We start from the raw sequence: 15,971 nt of genomic DNA, 5'->3' as shown, positions 1-15,971 counted from the left end.
ATCTGTGCTATGTACTGCATACCAAATGAAACCTTTTAATTATTTAGTACCTATATAAATTTGTGTGTATGTGAACTTATATCTTGCAAACACCTGCTTCTACCATGCATTATGTAGACACAGTCCCAAATGAGAAGGAAAGTGTATAAGATTCTTTATAGATTTTCCAATGTGAACTTCATCCTCCTATTCTGATGTTGGAACTGTGTCTAAAAATTAGAATATAAAATGCTGCTGCTGCTACTAAGTTGCTTCAGTCATGTCCGACTCTGTGCGCCCCCATAGATGGCAGCCCACCAGGCTCCTCTGTCCCTGGGATTCTCCAGGCAAGAATATTGGAGTGGGTTGCCATTTCCTTCTCCAAGAATATAAAACATACATAATAAATTTTATATTTTTTATTGTCCAAAGCAAATAGGTCACAGAACAATTTTGATGAGGCAGTTACATTTTATTATTTTGACAGTTTCCAGAGAGATAACCGTGAAATGGAAGCTCTTTTTTCATTTATGTACAGTGTATCAGGAATGTTTTAGATTGGCTCGGCATATAAAACGACTTTGTAACTTATTAGTGATGTCTGAGAACCATCTGGAATATTTAACATCTTCAACATTGGGTTTCCAGTGTTACAGGTAATCCAGTCAGAGCCAGTGGGATCTAATATGTCATTGATTCTTCCTCTACCACTGCCAAGTGTTGACTTAGGATGTTGTAAATTAACATTTCAATATTCTTGAGTATCCTATGAAATATGCTCCCCAAAACCTAGACATCTGAGTCCAATTCCCACAGAAGGCAGTGGTGAAATAACCATAGCACACTACTTTTTTATTTATAGATGTTTATTATATATAATTTCCCAGGGAAAAAAGGAGATCGGACTTAGTCATGTAAATAAATTCTTTTTTTTTTTTAATGATGGGCTAGAAATTAATCACAAGGACCTTGAGGATTTGGACAACAGAGACTATATTATTTGACTGTTGGCAAAGTAATTTAGCATCTCATTTTTCCCGGAAGGGTACCTCTCAAGTTCCTGGTAGGAAGTTCTTGTAGTTGAACCTTCTGTTGAATTGAAATGCATTGTGGGAACTCTTTGTTTGATTTATGGTGCTGTGAAATGTAAAGAGATGGACTGTGGGGCACCAAACAGGCATTGGTGTAAAACTCATTTCCAATAAGCATTAGATGAGTGAGCTTGGAATAGGGCCTCAAACCCATAGAGGTTTTTGTTACTTCTCCATGGCTCACAGTGATAAATGGTTCCAGATTTAGAGAAGATAGCATAACAAGCACAAATTGTGGACCTAACATTGGCCACCTCATGCGAAGAGTTGACTCAGTGGAAAAGACTCTGATGCTGGGAGGGATTGGGGGCAGGAGGAGAAGGGGACGACAGAGGATGACATGGCTGGATGGCATCACTGACTCGATGGACGTGAGTCTGAGTGAACTCCGGGAGTTGGTGATGAACAGGGAGGCCTGGCGTGCTGCGATTCATGGGGTCGCAAAGAGTCGGACACGACTGAGCGACTGATCTGATCTGATCTGAATATAATGTACATACACTGCAAGTCATTAAATTCAATCATAGGTGACAGTGTCTACAGAATAAACCAGATGTTTACCGTTGTGCTAGGGGTTTAGTTGATAAGTCGTGTCCGATTCTTTGCAACCCCATGAACTGTAGCCTGCCAGGCTACTCTGTCCATGGGATTTTCCAGGCAAGAATACTGGAGTGGGTTGCCATTTCCTTCTCCAGGGGATCTTCCCCACCCAGGGATAGAACCTGGGTCTCCTGCATTTCAGGTAGAATCCTTACCAACTGAGCTACCAGGGAAGCCCAGTTTGCCACGCATTCTGACCTTAAATCTGGCAATCCTTCTTTAATAATTAATAGTAATAATAGCAATTAACATCATTAATGATTTGACCAGATCAGATCAGATCAGTCGCTCAGTCATGTCCGACTCTTTGTGACCCCATGAATCACAGCACGCCAGGCCTCCCTGTCCCTCACCAACTCCCGGAGTTCACTCAGACTCACGTCCATCGAGTCAGTGATGCCATCCAGCCCTCTCATCCTCTGTCGTCACCTTCTCCTCCTGCCCCCAATCCCTCCCAACATCAGAGTCTTTTCCAATGAGTCAACTCTTCACATGAGGTGGCCAAAATACTGGAGTTTCAGCTTTAGCATCATTCCTTCCAAAGAAATCCCAGGGCTGATCTCCTTCAGAATGGACTGGTTGGAACTCCTTGCAGTCCAAGGGACTCTCAAGAGGCTTCTCCAGCACCACAGTTCAAAAGCATCAATTCTTCGGCGCTCAGCCTTCTTCACAGTCCAACCTAAATGTAGTATTTTCTCAACAAACAGTATTGAACAAAGAACAACAATGACAAAATCCTGTTTCAAAATACCTTGTATAGAAATATTTAACATTTATTGAGCATTATAAGATACATACCTTGTATATGTTATTTTAAAGCAATTATTGTCTTCTTTATTTTTTAGATAGTCACTGAGTCTTTAGAATTTTAAGTAACTTGCCTAGGTTTATATGGCTAGAATTAAGGCTTGGGTTTCTTTGGCTTCAGTTCAGTTCAGTTCAGTCGCTCAGTCGTGTCTGACTCTTTGCGACCCCATGAATCGCAGCACGCCAGGCCTCCCTGTCCATCACCAACTCCCGGAGTTCACTCAGACTCATGTCCATCAAGTCAGTGATGCCATCCAGCCATCTCATCCTCTGTCGTCCCCTTCTCCTCCTGCCCCCAATCCCTCCCTTCATCAGAGTCTTTCCCAATGAGTCAACTCTTTGCCTGAGGTGGCCAAAGTACTGGAGTTTCAGTTTCAGCATAAACTGAGTTTCTTCTCATTCCCTCCAAAGAAATCCCAGGGCTGATCTCCTTCAGAATGGACTGGTTGGAACTCCTTGCAGTCCAAGGGACTCTCAAGAGTCTTCTCTAACACCACAGTTCAAAAGCATCAATTCTTTGAGCCCTATAAATTAATGCCAGACAACATGGCAGTTCTTAGCTGTACAGGTGGCATTTAGTGAGAATGTCCCATGTATCCCTTTAATATCTTATTTTTGTGATTCAGATCAAAAGAGGTTTCCAAATACAACGGAAATAATTCCAAAATATATAGTATAAACTGACTTCAAGAAAGTCATTTTCAATTCTATCAAAATTATGATTTGTACAACAAAACATTCACAAGTAGAAAAAATAGCCAATTGAAAACAACTGCCCATCAAGACTAGTCTTAGCCTTACAAAGAGTAGAAAAAGAGCAACATTGTATTAATATGTAGGCTGAGAGGAGAGAAAAAAGTAGAAGCAAATGGAAAAAATACAAAGGTGTTCCTCCTAGCTCAAGTATAAAGTTCCAAGATGCATTTACAGATTACTTTATATTACTAATATGTAATGTAAAAAGGGAAACACAGACAGTTCTTCCTTCCTCACATAGTAGGTAGTCATTAGGCTACATGCATCACATTGTCATAGTTTCCAGATTTTCTTAGACCTAACGCTCCCATCTTTGTCTCTTCATTTCCCTCTTCCCCCAAGGCTAATTATCTTCCTTCTCAAGCGTTGATATTTGTTTTTATCCCTATCCTACAAAACCTCCCCATTTCTTTCTGTTTCCTAACACGCTCCCCGCACCCCCACACCCCCATACTCTCATCCCTGCTTTTCTTCTTTCTGCTCTGAGTTGAGCCATGTTCTGTATGTGCTTTTGAACACACTTCTGTCTTTGAATGAAAATGCTCCTCCATAACAACCAAATTTCTTTATTTAACAAAATCATTTTTAGGGCTTAGCTGCCATGCATCTTGATCTCGGAAGACTTACTATGTCTTCTTACCTAGGTTATATCTACAGTTCTTTATCTTTCCACATTCATAATATTTATTGCATTCAAAATTATTTGTTCATCATCTTTCCAAAGTAGAGCAATATGTTTGTTATTCACCCCTAACTTCCCAGGAACTAGCACAATGTGTGGTACATAATAGATACCCAGTTCTATTGAACTTTTCTGTCATTAGAATGCTGTATACATTGATGTGGGCACTGAAACCAATATAAAAAAATCAAACTTAGTATATGCAAGATAATATAATAGAACAATGAGTAATGTATGATCTATGCTTCAGTTTACTTTATAACCAGGCTCACACATTTCTATTCCTATACAGTTGAAACAAATTGGATTTTTCCTTTATTTATTTATTTATTTTAATTAGAGGCTAATTACTTTACAATATTGTATTGGTTTTTCCATACCTCAACATGAATCTGCCACGGGTGTACACGTGTTCCCAATCCTGAACCCTCCTCCCACCTCCCTCCCCATACCATCCCTCTGGGTCATCCCAGTGCACCAGCCCCAAGCATCCTGTATCCTGCATCGAACCTGGACTGGCGATTCGTTTCTTATATGATATTATACATGTTTCAATGTCATTTTCCTTTATTTATTTATTTTTAATTAAAGGATAATTATAATATTGTGTTGGTTTCTGCCATACATCAACATGGATCAGCCCTGGGTATACATATATCTCCTCACAGAGTGAAGTAAGTCAGAAAGTGAAAAACAAATACATATTAATGCATATATGTGGAATCTAGAAAGATGGAACTGATGAACCTATTTGCAGGGCAGCAATGGAGACACAGATACAGAGAACAAATTGAATTTATTTTTGATGGGTGTGGCGTGGTAGTAATTGAAGCAGCAGGCTCTATCATTTGCTCTCATGCACAGACCTAAATGAAGATGAGAGAAGTCAAAGACCTTTGAATAACCTTTTCTATTGTTGAAGGGAAGTTCAGATGCAAATAGTTAACAGAGAGAAAAGTTATAAGGTCGTTCACATGCAGATTTTAAGATAAATATTTGCTATGACAAATGGCAAGATGATGAGTTTCTGCTAAAAAAACAAAATTATCCCTCTTTATTACAGGCTCTCTATTAAACTAGTACATATAATTAAGGCAGGAGAAGTTTTTGTCTTTAAATCCTCTTTGGATTTGCTTGATTATATTCTGCATTTTAGCAATCTGCAATCTATTCAGAATCTTTTTAGAGACCTTGGACTTGATTGTTTTAATTATAACTCAGAACGTGTACAAGCTCAGTTTCCTTTTCTGTCATGGGGGTGGGATTGGTAAATCTAAGGGCACCCACAAATACATGCACAGGATAAACTTCATGAATAGTTACGCTGTCAAAGACTGCATTTTTCCCATCTTTTTCTTAATATACATAGGTTAGAATATAGAATCCAAAGTCAAAGGTTTGGGTTCTGTTTATTATTAGCCAGGGGATTTTAAACAAGTAATTTTACAATAATCCTCAGCATCCTTACTTGTCCATAAAAAGTGTATATGAAATTTCTGTATCACATTATTGGTGAACTTGAGGATAAAACTAAAACAATCATTGTAGAAAAACTTAATAGGAAAACATTGCATAAGTGTAAAATAATGTAGTTTCTCTTTTTTTCCATATTCGCCTACTCATAGCAGTGTTGTTTACCTTCATAAATTGAGGAGTATCCTATAAGGAAGAGTATGTGATAAGGACCTCTTCCTAGTTAGTTATGTTTGTATCTAGGTAATTTTTCTAGGCAAAATTTTTGCAATGAACTTAATTTCCTAGTCACTGTTACTTACTGCTGCAGTAAATTTAAATCCAGTATACACATCAACTACATTGAGTCACTCCTTTACATTCTAGTCTACACATGTAGTTCTTCTCAAACTTTGCCATGGATCAGACTTAGCTCCAGAGCTTGCTGTCACACAAATTACTGGGTACCACCTCCAGGGTTTCTGATGGAATAAGTGGACCCCATATTTTTGTTTTGTTTTTTGTTTTAATATTTCCTACAAGTTCCTAAGTGACAAGTATGCTGCTACTCCATTGGTCACACATTGAAAACCACTGCCCTAGCACGGCTTCTTAGGTTTTAACATTCATAACAACCTCCCGGCTTTAACCTTAGACAGTTATTTCATTGCTCTGAGGTATGTCTTTGCTTCTTTATTTTAAAAAATGAAATCAGAGCTGAGATTCACTGTTTTAAGATTAGTGTTTCTCAAATGCTCTTGCCAAAACCAAACTCGATTCAAAAAGATTTGAAAGGCAAGAGGATGAAGATTACATGTGTTCATCTGTGGCCTCTGTGCTCTGTCATCTAAGCAAATAGCCAACCCAGACAATTTCATCGTTCAATAGAAAAAATATATATTTGCATAACTAATACATGCTGCTTCTCTGGACCACCCCAACTTTTCTGTGAGCTGTTACAAACATGTAGGTATTGAGTTTTCTCCTTCCTTCACTTTATTCAAGTGTGAGATTTTACTTATTAAAAAGATTTCCCATATGGTGAGTGATGCAGAAAGAGCAGCTAGTATACCAAGATTCCAGACCAAAGCTGCCCAACTGGCAACTGCCTGACTCTACTTATACCAAAGAGGAGATGGGAAACAATTAGGATTGATCTCAAGTCTATTAGGGAGTCAAGAGAAACCCAGTTGAAGGGCACCGTTAGCCAGTTAAGCACAAGAAGTAACTTTCTCAGGCTCCACTTCTTTATGATAGAGATAAAATTCAGGAATCTATTACCTACCAAAAAATATAACTACAAGTGGCTTGGAGGCAACTGCATTAAGATACACAGGACCCTTTAATCCTTACTTTTTTCCAGCTTGAGACTTTGGAATGTCTTTACTTTTCCTCCACACACTTACCCTGCAAACAAAGCTTTGATTATAGGCCTTTGTTATGAAATAATGAATACATTATTTTGACATCAGCTATTGCAGACCATCAGCATCTGAGAGCTAATTGAGATTTGATGAATGGTTCTTAATTTTTAAATACTGCGCATTTAAAATATTCATTTAATAAGACTATTTCAGGGTACATAGTACTAAAAAAGTATGTTGAAAGAATTACAATCTCTGAGATCATTTCAGCTTATGATACTGTTATTATACTATTATAAACCTTTTTAAAAATAACATGATAATCACCATAATGGTATATTTTGCTTTTTAATTGAAGTGTAGCTGATTTGCAATGTTCTGTCAACTTCTGATATACAGCAGATTTTCAGTTTTATATGTATACATTTATATATATTCTATATTCTTTTTTACATTCTTTTCCATTGTGGTTTATCTCAGAATATTGAATATAGTTCTCTGTGCTATACAATAAGACCTTGTTGCCCATCCATTCTATATGCAATAGTTTGCATCTACTAACCCCGATCTATTATTCCAACCCTTCTCACAGCCCTGCTCCATCTTGGAAACCACAAGTCTGTTTTCTGTGAGGCTTTTTGTTTTATACATAAGTTTACTTGTGTCATATTTTAGATTCCACATATAAGTGATGTCATATTATATTTTTCTTTCTGATTTACTTCACTTAGTATGATAATCGAATTTATAGCTGAGTAGTATCCCATGGTGTATATATATACACACCACATCTTCTTTATCCATTTATCTGTCAATGTACATTTAAGTTGTTTCCATGTCTTGGCTACTGTGAATAGTGATTCTATAAACATTGAGATGCAAGTATCTTTTTGAATTATAGTTTTGTCCAGATCTGTGCCTATGAGTGTGATTTCTAGCTCATATAGTAACTCTAGTTTTCTGAGGAACCTCCATACTCTTTTCCATAGTGGCTGTAGCAACTTACATTCCCACCAACAGTGTAGGAGAGAGTTCCTTTTCTCCATATCCTTTCCAGCATGTTATTTGTATACTTTTTAATGATAGTCATTCTGATTAGTGTGAGGTGGCACTTCATTGCAATTTTGATTTGCATTTCTTTAGTAATTAGTGATGTTGAACATCTTTTCATGTGCCTATTGGCCATCTGTATGTTTTATTTGGAGATAAGACCATTTAGATCTTCTGCCCATTTTTTGATTGGGTTGCTTTTTGTTGTTGAGTTATATGAGCTATTTATATATTTTGGAAATTAAGCCCTGTGAGTTGCATTGTTTGCAAATATATTCTGCCACTCTGTGGGTTGTCTTTTCATTTTGTTTATGGTTTCCTTTGCTGTGTAAAAGGTTGTAATTTTGATTAGGTATCATTTGTTTATTTTTGTTCTTCTTTCTATTGCTTTGGGACACTGTCCTAAGAAAACATTGATATGTTTTTGTCAGAGAATGGTTTGCCTATGATCTCTTCTGGGAGTTTTATGGTCATGTCTAATGTTTAACTCTTTAAGCCATTTTGAATTTTTTTTTTTTGTACATGGTGTAAAGATATGTTCTAAGTTCATTGATTTACATGTGCCTGTCCAACTTTCCCAGCCTCACTTGCTGAAGAGAATAATTGTATATTTTAGATGCATATCATATATTCTTCAGTCATACAAATTCCCTTATTATAAATACAGTAGTAAAAATATATATATTTTTCCTGTTAGATTATTTTACCGGAGAAGGCAATGGCACCCCACTCCAGTGCTCTTGCCTGGAAAATCCCATGGATGGAGGAGCCTGGTAGGCTGCAGTCCATGGGGTCGCTAAGAGTCAGACACGACTGAGTGACTTCATTTTCACTTTTCCCTTTCATGCATTGGAGAAGGAAATGGCAACCCACTCCAGTGTTCTTGCCTGGAGAATCCCAGGGACAGGGGAGCCTGATGGGCTGCCGTCTATGGGGTCCCACAGAGTCGGACACGACTGAAGCGACTTAGCAGCAGCAGCAGCAGATTATTTTACACAGAATAAAATCTAGTTTTAGAATCAATAGGTAAATGGAAATGAACATTTTTATGACATGGTTTTAGGTTATAACTAATGTTAATTTCAGAAAATTTAAAGATACAAAGAAGCATAGGGTATGAAAAAAAATCTTAATGTAGTAACTTAACAGTTTAGTGTATTTTTGTTTTATTATGTAATGCTAATAAATGTTTAATATCCCTTTATCTTAAAATTTTGAACAAAATTTCTTAATACTTCATAAATATCATTTTTTTAAATTATATGACATTTTTATTTTTAGGATGCAAAAACAAAAATGAGCAAACAAACAAACAACAAAAAACTTGAAATAGGCTTGTCAAATGATGTAAATTCATCCTTTCCATGGAAGCAGAAGGTAGATCAATGCAGGTTATCCTCAGGCCTCATACATCCTGCTTCACTGCTGCTTGCACTCTGCTGGGTTTTGATCCTTCTTTGGGTCATAATCTGGATCATTTTCCTCATCTCCTTCTTCTTCCCCTTCCTCATCCGCTTCTTCACCTTCTTCATCATAATCATCATCGTCGTCTTCAATAGCTTCTCCAGTAAAGTATAACACTGATCTTGGGATTATACGCTCACGTAAAAAGTGACCAATTTCAAAGTCTGCAGCGAGGATAGCTTCAGAATCATCATCCAGATCTCCACTCTCAGGAACTTCAGGAGGGGCAAAAAAATTAAAGAAAGAGTCATTAGAAACTGTTTTGGTCACAGTACGAACTGTCCCACGTCCCTTGTGTTTCTGCTGCTTCTTTAGTGACATTCTTGCCTTTTTTCCAATCTATCTGGCACCCTGTACAACCCATAATTTCTGGTCCATCAAAAGAAAAGGGATCAGAATCATCTGGTTCTGACCTCATCCTATATGTCTTTGTCAACACTTCATTTGTGAAATATTCATTGGGTTCAAAGTGAAATTCTAAGACAAAACTCATAGGCTGACCAGCATCTGAGAACTTCACTTTAATATCTTTCAAGTGCTTCAGAATAGGCTCATCATGTTCCTGAACCATATCACTGAGCAAGTCAACATTCTTAAAAACGGTCAACCAAAACTCAGGAATTCCCTTGGGATCTTCTTTTTCTTCATCCTTTTTCTCATCTTCAATCTTGGCCTTTTCTTTTAGCTCCTCCGAAATTTCATCTTCCTCATCTGGTTTCCATTCACACTCTTCTTCTGTAGGTTCATAAATGGCATTAATGATCTCAAATTGCTTATCAAACAGAGGCTGATAAAGAACAGCATACTTTCTTTCAAGATCATGAACTTCCTCATAGAATTTGGCTTCTATCTGTGCACATTTAACTTGAAGGTTTTTGAGAGCATTCACTCGTCTTTTAACTACCCTAGGCAAGTTGTCGATGTCTGCCATGTTGTACAAATGCCAAATATCGGTGGCGAGCGCGGAGAGCCGAGCGGCCGGAGCTGCGCAGGCAGTGACTCAGGGCGGCGGCGGGAGGAGCAGGAGGCGGCGCCGCGAGCAGATGGCGCTAAAAAAGCATAAATATCATTTTAATAATAGTAATTGGAGGAAGCACTTATGTTTCTATTATGTCTAATATATCCCATGTGGTAAAATCCATGTTTTATTTTGATCAAGTGTTTAATGTAAGAAGACAATGTATTTTTATATCTTTTAGAAAGAAGTTCAAAAATTCATTATACCTCATTTTGGGTAAGATTTTTTAAAACAAGCACTCTGATTCCAATAATTTAATTAACTTTAACATGCACAAATGCATGGCATTGATGTCTTACACCTGTATAACTACCACATTCTTCAGGAAACAGAACACCAAGTCTCTAAAAGCACTTTCATGCTGCATTCCAGGCATCAGCCATTAGCATAACTTCCAGTACCATATATTACTTTCATTTGTTTTTGAGGGCATGCATGTTCAGTCATGTCTAACTCTTTGTGATCTCATGGACTATAGCCTACCATGCCTGTCTGTCCATGAAATTTTCAAGCCAAGAATACTGGAGTGGGTTACCATTTCCTCCTCCAGGGGATTTTCCCGACCCAGGATCACACCTGTGTCTCCTGCATTGGCAGGCGGATTCTTTACCACTTGTACCACCTAGGAAGCCCCTCATTTTTGGGGGGAGCTTTATCTAAATGGAATCATATAACATGTTTTTATATGATAACATTTTTTGTGTGAAATTTATACATCATTTTCCAGAAAGCAGTAGTTGGTTCCTTTTCAATGGTGTTTGCTACACATGAATATCTATATCAAAGTTTTAGTTTTAAATATTTTCTCCCAATAACTAATGGTTCATAAGAAGTGCATGCACAAACTATGTAACTAACTTTTTAAACAACTAGGAACCAAGTAAAGCTTTAATTGAGCTTCGCAGGTGACCTAGTGGTAAAGAATCCTCTTGCTGATGTGGGTTTGATACATGGTTCGGGAAGATCCCCTGGAGTAGGAAATGGAAACCTGCTCCAATATTCTTGCCTGGAAAATTCCATGGACAGAGAAGCCTGGCGGTCTACAGTCCATGGGACTGCAAAGTCAGACATAACTGAGCCCTGCCTCCATACACAAAGCTTTAACTAACTGAAATGAATATTGAATGAAAAACCAACTGATTTTGTATTATGCTTATATAGTCTACACAAACCATTAGATTATTCAATGAGCATACTAAATCTTTAAGAATGACAATATTTTATATTACAAGGTTATGTATTTTAAAAAACTTGCTTCCAAGTCATGAACACCCGCTTTCCAACTTCAATACAATGGTGGAAAATGTTAAATGACTTGATCAAGATCTATTATTTCAAATATTTATATGTCTAGTTATGGGGAAAAATCACTTACTCTTAGGTATTGCCTTAAATAGTAAATAATTCTGAATGTAATAAGCATTTTAAAGTTAACCAAACATTGATACCTGGTGGCAATTAACTGAGTTAGTGGACAGGATGCTGATAATTTGTAAAGTACAATAGTAATGTTTGTATGTGCTTTATGCTAAAGCAGAAATGTAATGACATTTATGCAAATACTAAAAGATGAATTGATAGGTGCTTCCTCAATAGCTCTGGTCAGGAATGTGCCTATAGTTGTGACTGTTGTCTACCCAGCTTCCATGCCAAACCTTTTCCTCTTGTGAGCAATTATCTGATCACCCATGTTGTCCTGCATCTCAAAAGATGCAATGACACTACTCAAATATTACATATAATAAACATTTTGCACATAATTATAGAATGTCAGTTCAGTCACTCAGTCATGTCTGACTCTTTGCAACCCCATATGCTGCAGCACGCCAGGCTTCCCTACCCATCACCAACTCCAGGAGTTTGCTCAAACTCATGTCCATCAAGTCGTTGATGCCATTCAACCATCTCATCCTCTCCTGTCCCCTTTGCCTCCTGCCTTCAATCTTCTCCAGCATCAGGGTCTTTTCCAATAGTCAGTTCTTCACATCAGGAGGTCAAAGTATTGGAGCTTCAGCTTCAGAATCAGTCCTTCCAATGAATATTCAGGACTGATTTCCTTTAGGATCAACTGGATTGATCTCCTTGCAGTCCAAGAGACTTTCAAGAGTCTTTTCCAATACCACAGTTCCACAGTTCAAAAGCATCAATTTCTCAGCATTCAGCCTTCTTTATGGTCTAACTCTCACATCCATACATGACTACTGGAAAAACCAGAGCTTTGCCTAGATGGACCTTTGTTGGCAAAGTAATACCTCTGCTTTTCAATATGCTGTCTAGGTTGGTCATAGTGTTTCTTCCAAGGAGCAAGTGACTTTTAATTTCAAGGCTGCAGTCACCATCTGCAGTGATTTTGGAGCTCCTCAAAATAAAATCTCTCACTGTTTCCATTGTTACCTCATCTGCTTGTCATGAAGTGGTGGGACCAAATGCCATGATCTTCATTTTCTGAATGCTGAGTTTTAAGCCAACTTTTTCACTCTCCTGTCACTTTCATCAAGTTCTTCTTCGCTTTCTGCCATAAGGGTGGTGTCATCTGTGTATCTGATGTTATTGATATATCTCCCGACAATCTTGATTCTAGCTTGTGCTTCATCCAGCCTGGCATTTCTCATGAGGCATTTTGCATGTAAGTTAAATAAGCAGAGTGACAGTTTACAGCTTTGACATACTCATTTCTGAATTTGGAACCAGTCTCTTGTTCCATGTCTGGTTCTAACTGTTGCTTCTTGACCTGCATACAGATTTCTCAGGTGGCAGGTCAGGTGGTCTGGTATTCCCATCTCTTGAAGAATTTTCCACAGTTTGTTATGATCCACACAAAGGCTTTGGTGTAGTCAGTAAAGCAGATGTTTTCCTGGAACTCTTTAGCTTTTTCAATGATCCAACAGATGTTGGCAGTTTGAACTCTGGTTCTTCTGCTTTTTCTAAATCCAGCTTGAACATATGGAAGTTCATGATTCATGTACTGTTGAAGCTTGGCTTGGAGAATTTTGAGCTTTACTTTGCTAGTGTTACACATTATAGAATGTGTGCAACTTCAAAAAGAAGTATTCTTGATGTATAAAAATCAGTATTCTTGACATCATATTACCTAGAGAATTCATATCACACTCTCTCTGAGATTCTATTAACAACAGAACCAGCTCTAAATGATGTGAAATTTTCTTGAGATTGGACTATAAAGGTTGTGAGCTTATGAGGAATATCATATCCATTTCTGGATATGTTCATATCCAGAACTGGAAGTTCAAGTTCATAGTGTATTAAATGAGAATTTCTAAGATAAAGTAAGCTGGAAAAGAAATGACCAAACATGAAAGAAAGCAAAAATAATGCTAATAACAAAATGAAATAATCTTTTCATTTTAGGTAGTCATGGTTTGAGAATAATAAACAAGTTTATTCAACTGAATAGAAGATTAAAAAAAAGAATATTTTAATTGAAACTATAAAATGATGTTTATTTAAAATATGTCCATTTGGCTTCAAAATGGAAATTAAAAGACTGTATAAATATTATCCAACAAAAAATTAGTATAACAGTATTTGAAATTCTAATACTGTTTAAATATTAAAATGTATGCTATATATGGGCTTTCCTGATGGCTCAGTGGTAAACAACCCACCTGCCAATGCAGGAGTTGTGGGTTCCATCCCTAAGTCAGGAAGATCCCCTTTAGAAGACAATGGAAACCCACTCCAGTATTCTCGCTTGGGAAATCCCATGGACAGAGGAATCTGGTGGGCTACAATCCATAACCTGGTGTGTAGTAAAAGAATTGGACATGACTTAGCTACTAAACTAAAACAAACAATGCCTCTCTCTCTATATATATATTTTCTGTATTTTTACAAAATTTTGTTTGAGAGAATTATACTAATGTAATTTGACTATGGTCTACCAAAAATTGTTATGGAACTCCAGGACTTATTTTACATTAATTTAAGAAGTGCTCTTTGAGGTAAGTCATTAAAGGTATTGATGTCTTGGCCCATCTTGGTATGGATGACTGCTCTACCATCAGTGATAACTCTTTCACATGTAGTTCCTTCCTAGTTGACTAAGGAAACAAAGGATAAGAAACAAGGGTTTGGATACAGAAAAGGAAATAAACTCGGGAATACTTTTCCACTTTCCATTTCAGTTGCTTTCTTTGTGCAAAAGTTTCCCCCTGTAGATGTAAGCTTGAGGATACAGGAGACAAAAATCAATTACAGAACAATAAAAATTGTTAGAATATTTGACTACCTTTGATGTATATTAGTTGGGCTTATTATTTACACTTGCTACAAATATGGGCATTGCTGTTCTAAGTTTCAGTTTCCTTCAATAAAAGATACGAATCTTGACAAACTGCTTTGAGTTAAATTGGGAGAGAAATAGTTTGTAATAACATGTTCTCTAGGTTTAGCTCCACTCCATGAAGTTCATTAAAATTTTAGTCCTCTTTTTCTCCTTCTCTTACTCTCTCACTTTCTTATGATGGTGTAAAAAGACTAATTCATTTGACTAAAAATTAGGCAGTCAGTTTAGATATAGACTGAGTATCATTAACATCCAATAAATACATTCTCTGCTCTTCATTTTATCCATAAAATAAGCCCTAGCACAATCTAGAGTAAGTCACTGTCTCCATTATTGTATCAAATCGCAGCAATAAACTAGCTGTGAAGGGAAAGTGTTAGTGGCTCAGTCATATCTGACTCTTTGTGACCCCATGGAGGGTAGCCCACCAGGCTCCTCTGTCCGTGGTATTTCCCAGGCAAGAATACTGGAGTGGGCTGCCAGTTCCTTCTCTAGGGGATCTTCCTGACCCAGTGATCAAATCCAGGTCTCCTGCATTGTGGGCAGACTCTTTACCGTTTGAGCCACCAGGGAAACCCAACTAGCTATGAAATAAATGGCAAATACCATTTCATTTCCAGAGATGCTTTTTCAATGATTTTTTTTGTGGGTGCAACTTAAGGACATATAGTTTCCTAAATATTTATAAGATAGCTTAGGTTGGGATTATTTAAGTTCTGATCTTGTTTTCTGTTGTAATGCAAAATCTGATACTTGTATCTTTATCTTAGTAGCAAAATCTTGTTAGCATTCTTTAACCTGGAATGGCTTCTGTATAACAAACACATTAAAAGTAATGTCTTTCTAATGGTAGTGTACACAGAAAATGAAAAAATTCTGAGTATCAGTGTATTTTAATGCTTGATTAAAGAAACATACCATGATAGAATATGTCCTTAATGTCCTAAGAAAAATAATGGAAGAATGTTAAAAACAAGCATTAAACCTGTTAATGATTACACAGATTACAAGGAAGATGTAGTGTGATGTTTTTAAACCCTAGGGGGAATGTCTTATTTATAAAACATTAAGCACTGAATTTCACCATTTTCAAGCTATATTGAGAGGATACACATCAATATCTAGAATCCATATGTATAACAAGTCTGTGGTTCCAAAACAGGAGTGTATTTGCAATGTCATACATTTCCTTCTGGAAAAGATGCCTTTTTACCTTTAAATTTGATGAATACATTTCACATAAAACTACCATCATTCTCATTAATGGATGGCTTGTTAAACAGCAATATTGTCCCTTTCACAAGCAATAACGGTAACATGGCTTATCACACTACTTCAACTGAGGTAAATGGCTTTAAGGTTACCCTGCTGTGTAAATATGTTCCACCCATGGTTTTTCACG

General features: G+C 37.1%; 1 long non-coding RNA gene and 1 pseudogene across 2 annotated transcripts in view; one reads left to right on the top strand and one right to left on the bottom strand.

The window, feature by feature from the left end:
* LOC147361809 (uncharacterized) overlaps positions 1-15,971 on the top strand; it is a 111,262-nt gene that overhangs the window by 69,761 nt on the left and 25,530 nt on the right. The window lies entirely within an intron of this gene.
* LOC147361810 (nucleosome assembly protein 1-like 1 pseudogene) lies at positions 9,030-10,294 on the bottom strand (annotated as a pseudogene). The gene has a single exon (XR_015137644.1). The product of XR_015137644.1 is annotated as a nucleosome assembly protein 1-like 1 pseudogene (transcript).

Source organism: Bos grunniens, chromosome 12, assembly GCF_055505025.1.
Source record: "Bos grunniens cultivar Pamir isolate PY7600 chromosome 12, Bosgru_T2T1.0, whole genome shotgun sequence".
NCBI classification, from domain to species: domain Eukaryota; kingdom Metazoa; phylum Chordata; class Mammalia; order Artiodactyla; family Bovidae; genus Bos; species Bos grunniens.
Note: the sequence above shows the minus strand (reverse complement) of the source record. Positions and strands in the feature narration are given on the sequence as shown.